Here is a 19,450-nt window from a genome sequence, read left to right on the forward strand (position 1 = left end):
TATTTATTTTTTAACTCTGCTGGGTCTTGATTGTAGCGAGTGGGTTGCTCTTTGTTGCGGTGCGTGGGTTTCTCATTACGGTGCCTTCTCTTATTAACGAGCACAGGCTCCAGGGCACACAGACTTCAGTAGTTGCAGCCCACCGGCTCAGTAGTTGTGGCAAATGGGCCCAGTACATGTGACACACGAGCTCAGTACTCAGGCTCAGTTGCCCCACAGCATGTGGAATCCTCGCAGGCCAGGGACAGAGCCTGTGTCCCCTACCTTGGCAGGCAGATTTCCAGTCACCAGCCCACCGCGGAAGCCCCAGGGCGTTACCTTTCTCAGCAGTGGGATCCGAGACTGGGGGTGGCAGAAATCTGGGGTTGCAGCTCAGGGCCTGGAGGACGGCACCCCTGTGCCCCACCATTGGCCTTCACCAGCTACTCTGTGTCCTCACAGAAGGACCAACGTGAACATCTGGGTCAAATTGTGCTGGGACCCTGGTGCCCGCGAGCGGGCCCCGTGGAGATTTCAGGAACGGGCTGTTGGGTGAGGGCTGGCCTCCCCTGGGGGAACGTGCTCCCCAGGCTGGGTTACACGTGTGGAGTGTTTTATCACATAAATGACAGAGGTTGCAGACGGCTGTCCAGCTTTGGGCAGCCTCTGTAAGGACAGAGCTTGTTTCTGGAAGGGAGGAGCAGCCACTGGCCAGTCCACACCCCTGGACGTGTGACCTGGGACGTCCACTGCCCCGGAAATGGGACGTCTGGGTGAAGATCACTGGAAGGAACTAAGGCTCGTGATGTCTTTGACGTCTTCCATCCAGACCCTCTCATTTCACGCTGCCAGGGGCTCCGCTTTCTCGTTCAGTCTACCCGGGCCGCTCTGCCTCTCCTCTGATGAGGGGTGCGGTGAGGGGCTTCAGAGTCTCGAGTGGCCAGCACGAGATCCCAGGGAAGGACGTGCAAGCATTTGCAGCCCTGGCCCACTGCTGTGTGCCTGGAGTGAGACTGAAATGTTGGCCACATCCACGGGAATCTGGGCATGAACAGCCCCCCGATGGCGTTTTCTCTTCTTGTCATCATGATCATAAGCAAACGCTTTTTTTTTTTTTGCAAAGAGATAGTTAATGACCAATGGCGGTATTCTGTGCCACGCGTCACCTTGCAGAACCGTCCGTAACATCTCAAGGCGCTATGGAAGCTCAGTGCAGGGACTGCAGGCAAACAGTCTGTGATCATTAAGGACACGTTTGTGTTCAAGTTCCTCTCCTCCCCTTGAAGACTGGGAGTGTTGGATTTCCGCTTTCCTCACCACCAGTTTTCATCAAGAGGCTCTTTAGTTCTTCTTCACTTTCTGACGTAAGGGTGGTGTCATCTGCATATCTGAGGTTATTGATGTTTCTCCCAGCAGTCTTGATTCCAGCTTGTGCTTCATCCAGCCCAGCGTTTCTCATGATGTGCTCTGCATGTAAGTTAAATAAACAGGGTGACAGTATACATCCTTGAGGTACCTCTTTTCCTATTTGGAACCAGTCTGTTGTTCCATGTCCAGATCTAACTGTTGCTTCCTGACCTGCATACAGGTTTCTCGAGAGGCAGGTCAGGTGGTCTGGTATTCCCATCTCTTTCAGAATTTTCCACAGTTTGTGGTGATCCACACAGTCAAAGGCTTTGGCATAGTCAATAAAGCAGAAATAGATGTTTTTCTGGAACTCTCTTGCTTTTTCAGTAATCCCGACGGATGTTGGCAATTTGATCTCTGGTTTCTCTGCCTTTTCTAAAACCAGGAACCCCATGTTTCTTTGCAACCCCATGGTCTATATATAGTCCATGGAATTCTCCAGGCCAGATTGCTGGAGTCAGTAGCCTTTCCCTTCTCCAGGAGATCTTCCCAACCCAGGAATTGAACCAGGGTCTCCTGCATTGCAGACAGATTCTTTACCTGAGCTATCTTATAAGATAGATGCTATTTAATAAATTATGATAGACTGTGTCCTTTTGCTTTTACAAATATCAGGAAAGCCTCAACGTGGTGGTGTTTGTTCTTTCTAATAATTGGTCTTGGTTGACTGCTCATGGAATAACAGAAGCCACAAGTTCAAGAGGTAGTTTTTTTTTAAATTGGATTATAATTGATTTGCAATGTTGCATTAGTTTCAGGTGTAAAGCAAAGTGAATCAGTTTTACATACGCATATATCCACGCTTTTTCAGATTCTTTTCCCATGTAAGCCATGAGGGAGTATTGGGTAGAGTTCTCTGTGCTATACAGTAGGTCCTTGTTAGTTACCTATTTAATATGTAGTAGTGGAGAAGGCAATGGCACCCCACTCCAGTCCTCTTGCCTGGAAAATCCCATGGACGGAGGAGCCTGGTGGGCTGCAGTCCATGGAGTTGCTAAGAGTCGGACACAGCTGAGTGACTTCACTTTCACTTTTCACTTTCATGCATTGGAGAAGGAAATGGCAACCCACTCCAGTGTTCTTGCCTGGAGAATCCCAGGGACGGGGGAGCCTGGTGGGTTGCCGTCTGTGGGGTCACACAGAGTCAGCAGCAGCAGCGTGTATGTTAATTTCAGTCTCCCGATTTTTCTCCCCACCCCAGCTCCTGGTAACCATAAGTTTGTTTTGTACATCTGTGACTCTCTTTTATTTTGTAAATATATTCATTTGTACCAGTGGTTTTCTTTTTTTAAGCTTCTGCATATAAATGATATCATATGGTATTTGTCTTTCTTTGTCTGAAATACTCCACTCAGTACAACATTCTCTGGGTCCATAGTGTTGTAAATGGCATTATTCTGTTCTTTTTTATGGCTGACTAAGCAGACTTAGCCCTTAGTCACATGTGGAACTTCATCCGCGTGGAGTCGGCATTCTTCTCAGTCCTGTTAAGCGTGATGCGTTGACTGATAACACTGGAGAACTCCTGGAGTACGTGAAGATCCCTTGACTTTGCAGACATCCTAAAACGTGAGCGGTAAAGGTGGATGACTAAGGACGCACAATGATACGAGCTAGTTTTTTCGGCCCCTCTCAAGAAGCCCGCCTTTCTGCTTTCAGAGAAGCCATGTCAGAATTTTTAATTCATTCTTCAAAAGGGCTCATTACCGGGAGGCATAGAGAGATTCTCATTATGGCGATGGTATCTCGTCCGTGCTGAGATTTGATGTACGGACCCTGGGGGCCTGGCTGAACTGCAGTTTCAGGGCCTCTCCTATTGGTCTGAAACCCACATGCCACCTTGGTTTTTAGAATAATTATCTAGCGATGTTAAACACAGTAGAAATTAAGGAAAGATTTTAAAATGCATGCATGGACACGCATGTAGATACCAGTCATGCAAACAAACTATGCTTTTGATCTGTGCATTTGTGGACAACATTTTTCAGCCCCGAAAATACAGCTTGGTAATGTGGAACCTTGTACCTCGTCCCGCTCCGTCCCCACCTCAACCCCAGCTTCCTCCCAGGATGTGGAGGGGATGCGGTGGAGCCCTGGGTGATTGAGGTTAAATGTTGGGGTGGCCACCTGGGTGGAGAAGGTCTAAGTCCCAACCCAGGACCAAAGCCAGCCAGAGGGACCTTTTCCTTATGTGTGGATTCCCTGACAGTCTTTGAGGGGATTCCTTTTATTTGATTTTTTTTCTCTCTTTTAATGAAATGAATGTCTTATGAAAATTGTTGTTACATACGTTTGGAAACAGCATTTTAGGAAACTCTTGTCTTGATTATAAAGCAGGTTAGAAGCCATGCTTGTTAGTGGTCATAGCACTTTCGCAGGGCAGCCCTAACAAAATTCCACAAGCCACGTGACTTCCAGCACCAGGAGCCCATTCTCTCATGTTCCTGGAGGCCAGAAGTCTCAGATCGCGATGTCACCACTGGCCCTCTGCTGAAGGCTCTGGGCGGGCTCCTTTCTTGACCATCTCCTAGCTTTCGTGGTTTCCAGCAACCCTGGATGTTCCTAGACACAGATACGTCATCCTGGTCTGCGCCTTGTCTGTGAGTCTTTGTTCACACGGTCATTTTCTTACATGGACACCATCATAGTGGGTTAAGAGCCCATCCTGCTCCACTGTGACCTCATTTGATGAATTCTGTGTATGTGATTGGATGTATTTTCTTTTTTTCTTTTATTGACATATAATTGACCTACACTGAGCCGTGAAAGGAGTGAAAATACTAGCTGCTCAGTCGTGTCTGACTCTGCGACTCCGGGGACAGTAGCCCGCCAGGCTCCTCGGTCCATGGGATTCTCCAGGCAAGAATCCTGGAGTGGGTGACCTTTCCTTCTCCAGGGGATCTCCCCAACCCAGGGATCGAACCCAGGTTGATTCTTTTACCACCTGAGCCACCAGGAAAGCCCAAATTGACCCTCAACACTATGTTAATTCCGGGTACGTGACGAATGACTCGATACGTCTGTACATGACAGATTGATCACCATGACAAGTCTAGTTACCATCTGTCACCGTACAGACGTATGACACTTACTGACTGTATACCCCAGGCTCTGTGTTTCATCTCCTTGATTCACTTTGTAGCTGGAAGTTTCTCCCTCTTAAGCTCCCTTGTTCATTTCACTCACCTTCACCTCCTGCCCCCTGCCAACTACCTCTTGCTATGAGTCCTTTTCTATTTTGCTGTGGTTGTTCATTTGTTTCAATTTTTAGATTCTGTGTATAAATGCAAGCAGTATTTCTCTTTGACTTATGGAGTTTCATGCAATACCCTACACTGACTCGAAGGACATGAGTTTGAGCAGGCTCAGGGTGTTGGTGATGGACAGGGAAGCCTGGCGTGCTGCAGTCCATGGGGTCACAGAGAGTCGGACACAACTGAGTGACTGAACTGAATAGCCTATGGGTCCATCCATGTGGTCACAGATGGCAAGATTTCATGCTTTTTTTATGGCTGAGCCATTTTCCTGTGTGTGTGTGACATTTTCTTCATCCGTTCATCTCTCAGTGGACGCTGAGGTTGCTTCCAGATCATGGCTATTCTAAATAATTCTGCAGTGAACGTACGGGCATGTATATCTCTTCAACTTCGTGCTTTTGTCTTCTTCAGGAAAATGCCTAGAAGAGGCATTGGCTAGCTCGTGCGATCATTCTGTTTGTAATGTTGCGGGGAAGCCCTGTACTATTTTCCGCAGTAGCTGCACCAGTTGACTTTCTTAGCGTCACTGCATCGTACGGGTTCCCTTTTCTTTCCATCCTTGGTGACACTTGTTATTTGTTGTCTGGCTGGCTGAGCCCACGCTCAACAATCTGACAGGTGTCAGGTGGGTATCTCATTGTTTTTTCACTTGGCGTTTCATCTTGATGAATTCTATCCGCAACCAACCTATTTCCAAATGAGGTCACACTCTAAGGTGTCCAGGAAATTGGACCACAAGATACCTTTTTTGAGGGGGTGCCCAGTTCACCCCATGGTAGTGGTGATCTCCTTTTACCCTTGGCCATTTACAGGGCGGGTGAAGAAGTCCAAACTGGTATAAATTCTTGGCCTTTAATCAAACGAACGAGCCGGCAGAACAGAGCTGCAGGTGCGGCTACCTGCCACCTGCCAGGCCTGGTGTTGTGGGGCCTGGGTGACCATCATACCCACAAGCCCCAGGGGACTGTGTCTTTCCTGACATTTCTGGGAGGTCTGGGAGCTCTCGTGGCCTGTCCGTCAGGAGGGGGTGTTTTCGTGAGCCTCAGTTCATGGAGGTGCGGGCGGCTTTGCTGGTTCGTGGAGCCTGTTCTCGGTCACAGGTGAGCAGGAGGTGGTGGGCTTTGCCTTGAGACCAGCCCGGAGGGCTGCTGCTTATGAAGATGGGGTTCAGGGGGTGAAGTGGACAAAGTGGATACTATGGGCCCGCTTAACCTGATCCCTGGAGTAGTCCGTGATGCAACCACGTGACGTTGACCGTGCGAAGCCCCCAACCGCCAGGGGAGGCTCTAGAGTCCACGCTCTGTAGTGCAACCCCCTTCCATTTCCCAGCAGAGGTGATCGAGGGTAGAACCAGTTGTGCCCATGAGTGGTTTTGGTGCCTGTAATCCCCAGGCCCTTCCATGCAGTCTTGTCCAGTTTCCTCCGGAAGAAATTGCACCGTGGAAGACTCCTTGGTGCCTAGAGTGAAAGTGGCTCAGTTGTGTCTGACCCTTTGCGGCCCCATGGAGACTGTACGGTCTCCAGGAATTCTCCAGGCCAGAATACTGGAGTGGGTAGCTGTTTCCGTCTTTCCAGGGGATCTTCCCAAGCTAGGCATTGAACCCAGATCTTCAGCATTGCAGGCGGATTCTTCCCAGGACTGTTGGAGTGGGTCTGGCACGTATTTCAAGGCTTCCTGACACTTTTCAGGGAAACGTGTTAAACAGACAACACGTCAGAAATGCTCCGAACTTGGAAGTCTCAGAGCGCGGTAGGTGAAACCTTGACCTTGGGTTTGCTTCTCTTGGCGACGGTGGCTTCACGTGGTAAACAGCAGGTCGCCTGGGTGCCCCGTCGCTGTGTTCAGCCCTCGGGGATGGACCTTGGGGCCTTGGACGATCAGCTTCCAGGAGCAGTTTGGACAACGGGGAATATAATTTCCCATCGTAATTACAGCGCCTGAGCCCGATCCAGCTCCAAAATTAGGGCCCCAGTTAGAATATGTACACATCCACTGTTTCTGAGCCCTGCTGTGAGAAAGTCTGCTAAACAGAAACGGGAATTCTGCATATGAGAAAAATAATCTAGAATAGTTGAAAGCCGCAAGTGGGGACTCTTCTGTCAGGTCGATCTATGCTTTAACGACCTAAGCAGGATATTAAAAAGCAGAGCCATTGCTTTACCAACAGAGATCTGTCTCATCAAGGCTACGGTTTAACCAGTGGTCATGTATGGATGCGAGAGTTGGACTGTAAAGAAAGCTGAGCACCGAAGAATGGATGCTTTTGAGCTGTGGTGTTGGAAAAGACTCCTGAGAGTCCCTTGGACTGCGAGGAGATCCAACCAGTTCCATCCTAAAGGAGTTCAGTCCTGAGTGTTCATTGGAAGGACTGATGCTGAAGCTGAAGTTCCAATCCTTTGGCCACCTGATGTAAAGAACTGACTCATTGGAATAGACCCTGATGCTGGTAAAGATAGAGGGCAGGCGGAGAAGGAGGTGACAGAGGATGAGATGGTTGGATGGCACCACCGGCTGAATGGACATGAGCTTGGGTAAACTCCAGGAGTTGGTGGTGGACAGGGAGGCCTGGCGTGCTGCAGTCCATGGGGTCTCAAAAAGTCGGACATGACTGAGCAGCTCTGAACTCCTTAACGATGATGTAACACACAGCACAGCGTCTCAAGACCTGATGGCAAGACTTTGCTAAAATAAGGCAGACACGTTTAGGATTCATCTCATTCTGAATCAAGAGCTTTACGCTTGACTGGAAAGAACTTTTCTTCTAATCTAATGGGAAATGGTGGGTCATGGCTAAAGAACCCACAGGCCAATGCAAGAGACGCGAGTTCCATCTCTGGGTGGGGAAGATCCCCTGGAGAAGGGAATGGCAACCCACTCCAGTGTTCTTGCCTGGAGAATCCCACGGACAGAGGAGCCTGGCGGGCCACAGTCCGTGAGGTTTCAAAAGAGCCGGACACAACTGAGCACCAAACAACAAACGACAACAATGGAAAAAATGCCACTTTTGTACCATTCGGACGTGAAAGTGCCTGGCTGAGGGGAGCAAGTGATTGCTGGGGATTTAGGGGTGAGAATGTCAGTGTGGTTTCTAAGCGTGCGTGGTTTACCTGGTAGACCCGGTTTTACTGAAAGAGAGCTATGTGATGGGGGCAAGATAGATGCATGTAGTTTCCTGGGTCTTACGTTTGCAGGTGTTTGTGTGTTTGCATGCTTGGTTGAAGGTAAACGAATGTAATTAGATGCTAATTGGCTTGGAGGGGGTGGCGAGTTGTGGGGAGCGAATGAATGGGGTTAGTTTCTATGCCAGTGTTCTCTGACGTCCACCAGTGCGTTCCCAGTTCCAGCCCCTGTGTTGTTTATCCGTTGGGGTGTGAGCGATCACCCCAGCGCTCCACAGCTGAACACTGCAGACACGGATCATGTCCTGTGGGTTCTGAGACTCCGGAATCCAAGCACGGATGAGCCGGAGTGTTCCCGCTCAGGGTCTCCCATGAGTTGCAGTCGGCGCGTTGGCCCCAAGACCACAGTCTCTTGAGCCTAGTGCTGAACTGGAGGCTCAACCCCAAGCCCGTTCACGAACGTGGCAGTTGGTGGGAGGCTTCAGTCCCTCCCGTCTCTGCAGGGCTGCCCGTGACCTGGCTTCCCCAGAGTGCATGATCGAGAGAGAGAGAGAGAGAGAGAGAGAGAGAGAGAGAGAGAGAGATAGTACAGGAGGGGAAACAGAGTCCAGGAGAAAGAGAGAGAAGGATGGTGCTGGGACTTCCCTGGTGGAGCAGTGAGTAACACTAATCTCCCAGTGCAAGGAGATCTTCCAGCCCTGGATGGGGAACTAAGGGTCTCATATGCCTCACGGCACAGCCAAAAATAAATAAAGTAACAACAGAATAATTAAAAAAAAAACATAAAAAGAAAGTGCTGGAAGCCACATGCTTTCACAACCTGATCTAGAGGGGACGTGCTGTTCCTTCTGCCGTGCTCTGTCGGTTGCATAGACCAATCCTGGTCGGGGTGGGTTGGGGTGGTTCCTGGGTGCAGATAGCAGCACGGTGGGGCTCCTTGGATTTCATCTCAGAGGCTGCCCAGGGCCTTCTCTGGCGTCTAGTCGTTAGGACTCCATCCTTAAGCTGCACAGGTTCGATCCCTGGTCGGGGAGCTGAGATTCCCCATGCTACACGGTAGGGGCACATAAACGAGAAAACAAAGGAAAATGCATGTGAAGAGGCTGCCTACCACAGCCTTTTGTTTTCTGCACCCGTAAGTTGCCATCTTGGTTAGAGAATGACTCACTTGAGTACGTAGTCAACTGTCAGCAAGCGTGGGGAAATTTCTGTAGGTGTGTCTGTGCCCTGACATTTGGATACAACAGAATCTGCATGTAACGACTGTCACTTTGCTCTGTGTGTGTCTGTGTGTCTGAATGTGTGTGCTCAGTCGTGTCTGACTCTTCTTGACCCCGTGGACTGTAGCCCACCAGGCTCCTCTGTCCATGAGACTCTCCAGGGCAAGAATACTGGAGCGGCTTGCTGTTTTCCTTCTCCAGGGGAATCTTCCCAATCCAGGAATCGACCCCGAGTCTCTTGCATCTCCTGCACTGGCGGGCAGATTCTGTCCCCCGAGCAGCATCTCAGAAGCCCGTCGCTTTACTACCTAGCTAAATGAAAATAATGCACCTGTTTTGTGCTCTCCACGATATTCTTGGACAGAAAATTGCTTTCCCTCCCGCAAAATGGAAACATCCGTTGAGCCTGCCCCCGGTGGACGTGGCCGGTCAGCTCTCCCATCTCCTCCTTGAACTTGGGTAAATAAATCGTCAGTGCCTGCCTGAATTATTGCTGCCTCTGCACGTCCACCTTCTGGCCCCAAGACATTTAGGAAAGGTTGCCCTTGCCTTTTCTAAATAATGAATTGCCTTTTTTTTTATTATTGTCTTCTAGGCAGTTAATGGGGAAAAATATGAATGAGAATTTTTTCCGTGCCCTCGAGCTCTTTGTGACACTTTCAAAGATGATAACATCTTTATTGCACTTCAGTCTCAGCGCTCACATCCTTCATTCATTCCGCAGATAGCCTCCATGTGCCGGTGAGGCTGTAAAAGTGCAGGGGTAGAGTGCAAGCTCAAATGACCTCTTTACGGTTATTTAAAGGCACGTCAGGAGAAGGCAGTGGCACCCCACTCCAGTACTCTTGCCTGGAGAATCCCATGGACGGAGGAGCCTGGTGGGCTGCTGTCTGTGGGGTCGCACAAAGTCGGACGTGACTGAAGTGTCTTAGCAGCAGCAGCAGATAGAAGAAAGGGCTTCCTTGGTGGCTGAGACTATAAAGAACCTGCCTGTCAGTGTAGAAGACCCAGGTCAGGAAGATTCCCCCTGGAGGAGGGCATGGCAACCCACTGCAATATCCTTGCCTGCAGAATCCCAGGGAGAGAGGAGCCAGGTGGGCTACACGGTCCACAGGGTGGGTCGCAGAGAGTCAGATAGGACTGAGCATATAGACAGAAGAAGTGAACCCCGGTGGGTAGGGAACTGAATTTTGTGAATTCTGCACCTGCCGGTTGACTTAATGAACATTTCGGAGGATCCTGAGTCAGGATTCTCTTGTTGTTTGCGTTTTCTAGAAAGGCAACTGCTATGCAGAAAGAGGAGTGGGTTTCCAGGATAGGGAGCCGGACCTGGCCCAAGGTGGACCCCAAAGGATCTGACCCCCAGACGAGCTGCGTCAGCAGCCTTCATGTATAGAAGCCTTTGCACGTGGAAAGGCTGAATGGGAAGACCTGACTTGCCCTAAATGCCGCTGGTCTCTTTGGCATGAGGTTGGAGATATTGCCACCTTCACAGCTAGTGGCCATCATGCTGCTGTCCAGGGCTTTGCCAGTATCTTCTCCCCCTACCCCAACTTTAATTTTTCTCCCATGGACACTCATCTTCCTTGCCTTTTCAAGTTCAGCTAAGGCAGATAGCCAAAATTCCTAAGGGAGGAAAAGCGGAAAGTCAAAGAGAAATGAAAGAAAATGGCATTTTGAAGGATGGAAATGCAACTTGATAGGATCGTGTGTGTGTGTGTGTGTGTGTGTGTGTGTGTGTCTGTGTGTGTGCACGCGTGTGTTTCCTCCTGGGTTGCCAAGACCGGGGACTGCTGATGTGTCTGAAGATTTGGAGTGAGGCTCGCTCATAACCGTGAAAGAATTATTGGTGGTTTGGCCACAGTAACAGCTGTTGACCCAGATGGGGGTGAGTTTGGAAACCTGTGTGTGTGCGGATTTGCTGCCCAGAGACATGGGGCTTTATATAGGTGGCAAGCACAGCCACTCCTGAACAGATTTCTTAACCATCATGGTTGAGCCGCTTTGCTGGAATAGTGAGACCCCTCTCTGGGCATTTCATCAGAAAGCAGCCATTAAAAAGAATGCATTTGAATCAGTTCTAACGAGGTGGGTGAAACTGGAGCCGATTATACAGGGTGAAGTAAGCCAGAAAGAAAAACACCAACACAGTATACTAACACATATATATGGAATTTAGAAAGATGGTAATGATAACCCTGTATGCAAGACAGCGAAAGAGACACAGATGTACAGAACAGACTTTTAGACTCTGTGGGAGAAGGCGAGGGTGGGATGGTTTGGGAGAATAGCATTGAAACATGTAAATTATCTTATGTGAAACGAGTCGCCAGTCCAAGTTCGATGCATGAGACAGGGTGCTCAGGGCTGGAGCACTGGGATGACCCTGAGGGATGGGATGGGGAGGGAGGTGGGAGCGGGGTTCAGGGTGGGGAACATGTGTACACCCGTGGCAGATTCCTGTCAATGTATGGCAAAGCCAATACAATATTGTAAAGTAATTAGCCTCCAATCAAAATAAATAAATGAATTAGAAAAAAGAAATGAAGCACGTATACATGATTTTAAAAAATTTTGTCCACTACATATTGGATTATTTTTCACCTTTAACCTTTTCTTGATCCATGTCCCCTTTCTGTCTTGGAATTCCATCCCCATCACACTGAACTCAGTCACCGCTCTCCATGTTTCTTTGGGCCGGGGCGAGGTCTCGGACTTTGCTTGGTTTTGGTGGCTCTGTTCTGAGGGATACCGGCCACGACTTTCGTAGAACGTCTCTCACTTTGGGCTTGGCAGGTGTGTGCCCCGTGATGAGGCTGGGGTTGTGTGGGGAGCATAGACCACAGAGACGGGCCCTGTGATCATGTCCCCTCAGGGCGGGGACACATCGCCTCAGGGCGGGCACTCTCAACGCGACTTAGCGCTGATGAGCCTGCAGAGCTTGCCCTCTGCTCAGGGTGTGCGTTTGCAGAGTCTCTTCACTATCGAGTTACCGCTTTTCCCTCTCGTCTGTCCACACTTCTTTCAAAGCCCATGCTCACTGGTGTAGGGGGAGCAAGGTAAGCTTCACCTCCTGGAGGCTTTAGGTTAAACTGTTTGAATGCCAGGCTTCCCCAGTGGCTCAGCGATAAAGAAACAGCCTGCCAAGGCAAGAGATTCTGGTTCAATCCCTGGGTTGGGAATATCCCCTGGAGAAGGAAATGGCAACTCACTCCAGTATTCTTTTTTTTTTTTTTTTTTTAACTTTTGGGGCCTGCACCATGTGGCTTGTGGGATCTTATTTCCCCTGCCAAGAATTGAACCCGTGCCCCCTGCGTGGGAAGCACGGAGTCTGAACCACTGGATAGCCAGGGCAGTCCCCCACTGCAGTAATCTTGCCTGCAAAATCCCATGAACAGAGGGGGCCTGGCGGACGCTATAGTCCACAGGGTCGCAAAAGAGTGGGATACAACAGCGTCTGCTTCTGCTGAGTCACTTCAGTCGTGTCCGATTCTGTGCAACCCCATAGACGGCAGCCCACCAGGCTTCGCCGTCCGTGGGATTCTCCAGGCAAGAACACTGGAGTGGGTTGCTGTTTCCTTCTCCAGTGCATGAAAGTGAAAAGTGAAAATGAAGTCGCCCAGTTGTGTCTGACTCCTAGCGACCTACCAGGCTCCTCCGTCCATGGGATTTTCCAGGCAGGAGTACTGGAGTCGGGTGCTATCACCTTCTCCGACGATGGCGTCTAAACAGCAGCAAATTTAAACGCAGGTTTCTTCACTCGTCGCTTGATGGAAGATAATTCAGCCTTGTTTTGGAATATGAGTCCAGTAATTCTAGTTTGGGGTCGTCTCTCCGTAATAAACTGTACCCATGATGCACCCTCTACGGTTTCTGGGGTTGAGTCCCGTGAAGCGCAGTGGTTCCCGAAGGAAACCGTCTCTGCACAGAATCCATCTGCATGCTCACTGGCTTTTCTGAGATCTCTTCGGTCTTGTTCACTCCACCAGTGTTCTCATGATGCCCTTTTTTATGTTGGGCTGCTCTCTGCACCATGCACACAGCATGTGTGATCCGAGTTTCCCTGACAAGAGGTCAAACCCACATCCCCTGCGGTGGACACTCAGAGTCTTAACCAGCGGACCTTCCAGAAGCCCCTCGTGGTCCATTTTTGTCTGACCACGTGTCTATTAGTCTGTAACAAAGCATCCAAAGGAGTTTTGGTAGAGGGAAAAAAAGACTGTCTTCCTAGCTGATAAGCATATGTAATATTTCGTTACATTTCATTGATGGAGTAAGAGGCCCCATCACATAAGTGGGTTTGGGGCCCCATCGACACACTGGGGTATGAAGGCCCAGGGTACCTGGCTCAAGTGGAAAGGGCCCCTGGGGCGTCCACTGGATCACGGATTTCCAGGGCCTGGGGGTGGCTGTCAGCGCACCTACAGTCAGCCTTGGTGATTTCAGCGAGAAGGTCACTGGGAGGCCTTGTTAAGAGACCTTCTCCTTCACATTATTTTTAGAAGCAGCAAATATCAACCGTAAATATTTAATGTTGTGTTTATAGACTCTGGCATCATAAAACTTCACAAGGTGACTCAGAGGAGGCTGATCACTGTGAACCCCCGAGGAGAAGGAATCTCCGCCCCTGCCCTGCCCCGCCGGTACACCGCACTGTGAAGAAAGCCCTCGTTGACGTTCTTAGGAAAGAGGTGAACAGGTACATCACTGTCTTAATTCATCTTCGTCATCCTCGACAGATGAGGAATTTAGTCATTATTCCTTGCAGGCTAGTAGTTTCGGTCCCTCTTTTCTGATTGTTTAAAAGCAACGTGCTGCATAGAATGAGCAATTTGGGGAAAAGATGGAGAGAGAGAATGGAATCTGAAAACAAAATAAACACCTGAGCCCACCCCCATCAGACTGTTGGTGCATTTCCTCCCAGCTGCCTGTATTCCTGTGCATGAAACGTCAGGAGGTTCAGCTTTGTGACCCGGCTCTCCCAGCTTAACCTTACGGAGTGAGCCTTGTGATCATCGCCGACGTTCATTGGAAACATTTTTCAGGCATCCATCCCGTCAAGTGCATGTACCGTAATTGATTTCACACTTGTTGCCGGAGCTTCAGATTGCTTCCAATTTGTTTTTTTTTTTTTTACTTTGGGAGAGATGGCTGGGAATGGGGCTGTAGGGCCCTTGAGACCGATTACCAAATTGCTTTCCTTGAAAGGTTGTGGCAGTTGTTCCCTGTTGCCAGAGCCCAGGGTGGAGTGTGCTGGGGTGGGGGTGGGGCCCTGCCTCTCAGACAGCTCAGGACATTGTGGTCAACTGAGAAGGGGATGCAGGCACTTTTTTTTGTTGTTTTTGGATTTCTTTGATTGAAAAAAAAAATGAGGTGGAATATTTCATCCTGTTTGCCAGTCTTTTGCATTTCTTTTTTTTTCTGTGACTTGGATGTAAGTTGTTTTGCAAGCAATGGCTCAGGTTCTGTTTGGGGTTACACTCTCTGGGTTCCACGTGAATGCCAGCTGTTTTAATAAAGACTGCACTGTCAGAGTTTCAGCTACACGGGCCGTTTCTGGCATTTGCCGGGAAGTTGAGTCTCCCGATTGGAGCCAGACTGTGAGTCTGCATACTGGGGCTGCGTCCTAAACAGGAGTTGAGTCCAGAAAGCAGGAAGGCAGGTCAGCACATGAACTTATTACTGAGATTATACCAAAATACGTTCTTTGCTCATTAACTCTTTGGCCCTTTCTTTAAAGCTGGGTGTGGGGGGGGGCGGGGTGTGTGTGGGCCGTGACTGCTCATGGATGAGAATTGATGCCTTTGAATATCACTGCTCTACATGGATTCAGCGCATCTCACGATTCCTAGTGTGTTTATCAGAAGACGGTGTTTTTACAGAATGACGTCTGTAGGAAAAGCGCAGATTCTTAGGTTAGCCTGCAAAAGACCTTAAAATATTTATAATTATCAATAGGCCAGCTTGCAGTTTGTTTCTGCTTGTCATTAGCACAAGTTTGTTTCCCAAGGGTGTGTGTCCAGGTGTGGATGAGTGTGTACGGGTGACGTGTTTTGTTGTGCAAATGAATTGATCGAATGTCTCTGCTGTGTCTTTGAAGCACGGTGCTGTTTCTTGGCACACTAGGGACAAGGAGGCGGGGATTGTTTGTTTTCTGTGTTGCTCTGAAGTCATCAGTGAGATGTCTCTGCATTTGCTGTTACTTCTCTCTCCTTTCGCTGTTGTATAACATCACACATTTGGAAGGCTTTGCAAAGATCTATTTCAGTTCCTCCTTTCAGAGAGTTTAAGTATTTCTTTTCTTTTTTTTTTTTTCGTTTCCAAATCTGGAAAGGAAAGGCGAGGGAAAAGATGATACAGCAATGATCAGTAGAAGGACTCCCCTGACGGTCAGGTGGTTAAGACTCGGCACTTCCATCGCAGGGGTTGCTGGTTTGCTCCCTGGTCAGGGTCCTAAAATCCTGCATGCCTGTGGATGTGACCGCAAAAAAAAAATTCATCGATAGATTATTAAAAAACAAATGTGATGATTTTGGGGTACGGTTCTTGTCGCCTTGTAGCTTAACGGTTTTCGCTTCTCAATGACGTGTGAATGTCTTTGCTCTAGATTATGTTCAGTAGGTGAGCCATGAATCATTTCCTGCCAGATTTCAATCGACGAGGTAATGAGTGCGTGGAGAAATGACCTTATTTCTGTAATAACATGCATCTTCTCAGGTCTCAGGGTTCTTTTTCCTCTCAGTTTGTTACTGCTGCACACGAGGAGTTGCCTTGTTTCTACCTGTCTACGTGGATCCTACCTACTAGGACTTTTCTTGTTTCTCCATTCTGTGTGATTACGCACAGAAATGAGGGATGGGGAGAGGACTCACTCCCAGGTTCCCTTCCCCACGGTGGCTAGAGGTCAGAGATGCTCAGTTTGAACTCCGTTTCCCAGATACGTGCACAGTACCGGTTCCAGCTGTGGGCAAACGGTTCCAGCTGTGGGCAAACGGAAGCCATATTCCCTTCACCCAAGTAGTAAAAGTAGAAAGCTCTCCTGTACTATCGTACCATTGCTGCAAAATAAACTCCTTCTCCTTAACACCAACCTGGGCTTGCCTGGTGGCTCAGCAGTAAAGGATCAGCCTTCCAGTGCAGGAGACTCGGCTTCAATCCCTGGGTCGGGAAGATACCCCTGGAGAAAGAAATGGAAACCCCTCCAGTGTTCTTGCCTGGAGAATCCCGTGGACAGAGGAGTCTGGTGGGCTATAGTCCCTGAGGCTGGGAAACAGTGGAATACGACTCAGGAGACTCAGAGGCTAGAAAGCAACTTAGTGGCCAAGCTACTCAACCAATCCATATCTGGATGGTGTTTTTTTCCTTTCTTTCTTTCCTTTTTTTTTTTTTATTGTTAATTCATAGTAGAACTCAAAGAGACAATAAAGGGCCTCTTGCAAAAGGAGGCCTTCGAGTGTTCAGTTTGTCGTCACTGATGAGATGCACACAGCTCCCTGTGCTGGGAGCCTAAGCATCTCTAGCTGTGGGTTCTCCAGCGCTTTGAGTGGGCAAGGCTGAATTAAACCTTCAAAGTGATAGCTGACAGTGTAAGGGGCAGGAAGCCTTGTCTAACAGGAGGTTTAATATAACAATAACAGCAAGAGAAACTGTAGTCCTGGCTAAAATATCTGTTCAGCAGCACCCCTTCTTAAACAGAATGTGTGCAAGCTCAGTCGTGTCCGACTCTTTGTAACCCTTTGGATTGTAGCCCGCCAGGCTCCTCTGCCCATGGGATTCTCCAGGCAAGAATACTGGAGTGGGTTGCCATTTCCTGGTCCTGATCCAGAGGGTTGAACCCATTGAACCCGTGTCTCCTGTGTCTCTTGCATTTGCAGGCGGATTCTTTACCCGCTGAGCCATCAGGGAAGCGCATCTTAAACACTGAAATTTGAGCTGTACTGTCGACTGTGGTACAGAGTCCATTGTAGCATCGTCACCCTTGGTCTCCCATGGCAACCTGCTAGGAAGAGGGGTGCAGCTCTGGTGACGTCACCCCCCAGGCTATAGACGAGAGAGGCTCAGCCAGACGGGATCCACACCCAGTGCTCTGCAGTGAGCCCTGGAGTTCACCGCGAACCTTGCTGTCTGCTGGGCCAGGTGGCTCTGAAACTAGAAGGTGTAACAATACACACTCAGATGCGAGGTCAGTGTTTGCCCACAAAGCGAGCAACCTGCCAGTGACCGTGGTTCTTTTTGAGACCCACAACCCTTTCAGGTGTCTTAACAGAACTTGTGATAAATCCCTATATTTAAAAATCCTCCAACAGAAAGTTGCTTTTTTTCCTAGAGAAAGGTGGTCTGCATTTAGAACAATTTGTGATTATTAATCTGTCTTGAATTGGTCACGGAATAAAAAAATGATGTGAGGGGCATCTAATTAAAATTTTGCAGTAGACACAAAAGAAGCTTTGTAAAAAATGCTATGGTTTCATCTTGCTGACTATTAGCAACACATTTTAGAGCCTGCAGGCACCATAGAAACTGTCTGGGTTTTTGCACTCTCCAAATAGAAGTAGAATGCAAACCATAAGTTTAATTTAAGGTTTTCTAGTAGCCACAGTAGAGAAGTAAAAAGAAATCATAAATTATTTTTGCAATATGTATCTAAATATATGCTGCTGCTGCTAAGTCACTTCAGTCATGTCTGACTCTGTGCGACCCCATAGACGGCAGTCCACCAGGCTCCCCTGTCCCAGGGATTCCCCAGGCAAGAATACTGGAGTGGGGTGCCATTTCCTTCTTCAATACATGCACACATGCCAAGTTGCTTCAGTTGTGTCTGACTCTGTGCAGCCCCGTGGACAACAGCCCCCGAGGCTCCTCCATCCAAAGAATTCTCCAGGCAAGAACACTGGAGTGGGTTGCCATTTCCTTCTCCAAAATATATGCTAGATTAATATTATTTGAAACATTAAAATCAGTCTCTCAGTCATGTCCCAGCTCTTTGGGACGCTGTGGACTGTAGCCTGCCAGACTTCTCTGTCCATGGGATTGTCCAGACAAGAATACTGGAGTGGGTTGCCATTCCCTTCTCCAGGGGATCTTTCCAGACCACGGATCGAACCCAGGTCTCTTGCATTGCAGGCAAATCGAACCGTTTGAGCCACCAGGGAAGCCCATTATTTGCAACATATGTATTAATATATAATAATTCAATAATCTAGTCAACTCACTATCCAAAATAGTATCATGTCAACAAGTTGCTCATATTTTAAAAATCATCCAAGACATATTTTATGTTCTTTCCATTTCTGTTCTAAGTCTGCAAAATCCAGCGTAGAATTTAAACCTGCAGCCCTTCTCACTTTGGACTCATTGCTTTGGTCAGTCCGGTCTGAGAACCCAAATTCCAGTGTCTATGTAAAAATATGAAAATAAATGTGCATTGTGAAAAATTATTTTCTATCAGGAAGCTACACTATTCTGAGAAAGGGATAGTTTAAAAGTTGGACGGTTTGTTCGGTTTTCTTTTTAATTTATTTGAAATTTGTTAAGGGCAAAAAAAGTTGCGGGTGCATAATTAAGAATTTGCATGTGGACCAATTACAGAGGAATCGTGTGGCCTGGAATGTCCCCAGGTCCTTCCGTCCTGCAGACCACAGTCATTTTCGCTGCTGCAGGCTTCTTAGCAGCCATGCTGACCTGCACCATCCAGTATAGGGGCCGCAAGCCTTGTAGACCCAAGGAGCACCCTCAAATATGGCTAGGGTTCCTGAGGATCTGATTTAGAGATTTCATTTCCTTATTGATTTAAATTTCGATCCTTGGTTCAGCTGTTCCATAAGTTTTATGTTGGGAATCACATGGGTATGTGTATCTGTGTTTTCAGTGTACAGAATACATCTTCTGAACTATAATAGCAATGGTCTATTTCCTTTGAAAATTCCGTTTCCTAATTAAGATGTGACGCAAGTGGAAAATACGTAGACTTTGGGAATTTTAGAGATTTTGTAGGTAAAAGGAATGTCGAAGATCTCAATAGTTTTTTTTTAAAAAAAACCAGTGTGAAGTACAGTTAAAATGATGCTATTTGGGATATGCTGGGTGAAGTTTAAATATGTTGTGAAAATTACTTTGCATTTAAACATTCTTTAATTGGATGTAAGCTCACCTCACATTCTGTTGGCCCATCCCATCGCATTTCTGTTGGACCATCCACGTCTCCCATCAGAGCTCTCGCACCACAGACGAAAGAAGCAGTGCTTGAGGTCACAGGCGGTGGGTGGGTTGTGACACCCCCGTCTGAACATGGGCCCTGCTTCCACTGTTGGCCTTTGTAAAGCGTTCTGTACGCCCGTGAGTCAGTGTGAGGATTTGTTCGGCTCACTGAGAGATGCGTTCATGCGTGGCCACCTCCCCTTACCTCTGCTGGATGTATGGGTTACTGGCCACAAAAGGCACTGCTGACGTGGAAGGGAACGAGGTCCT

The 19,450-nt window shown here is 48.4% G+C and overlaps 1 protein-coding gene across 5 annotated transcripts in view; it reads left to right on the top strand.

Moving 5' to 3' along the window:
* LOC138431416 (F-box-like/WD repeat-containing protein TBL1X) overlaps nucleotides 1-19,450 on the top strand; it is a 247,993-nt gene that overhangs the window by 118,066 nt on the left and 110,477 nt on the right. For 3 of the 5 annotated variants that reach the window (XM_069573549.2, XM_069573552.1, XM_069573550.1), the window contains exon 3: nucleotides 13,530-13,682. The exons of the other annotated variants lie outside the window; for them this stretch is intronic. The gene's annotated coding sequence lies outside the window, so the exon portion shown is untranslated. The remainder of the gene's footprint in view (nucleotides 1-13,529; nucleotides 13,683-19,450) is intronic. 5 annotated transcript variants of the gene reach the window in all.

The sequence above is a fragment of the Ovis canadensis genome, chromosome Y (assembly GCF_042477335.2).
Source record: "Ovis canadensis isolate MfBH-ARS-UI-01 breed Bighorn chromosome Y, ARS-UI_OviCan_v2, whole genome shotgun sequence".
Classification (NCBI taxonomy): domain Eukaryota; kingdom Metazoa; phylum Chordata; class Mammalia; order Artiodactyla; family Bovidae; genus Ovis; species Ovis canadensis.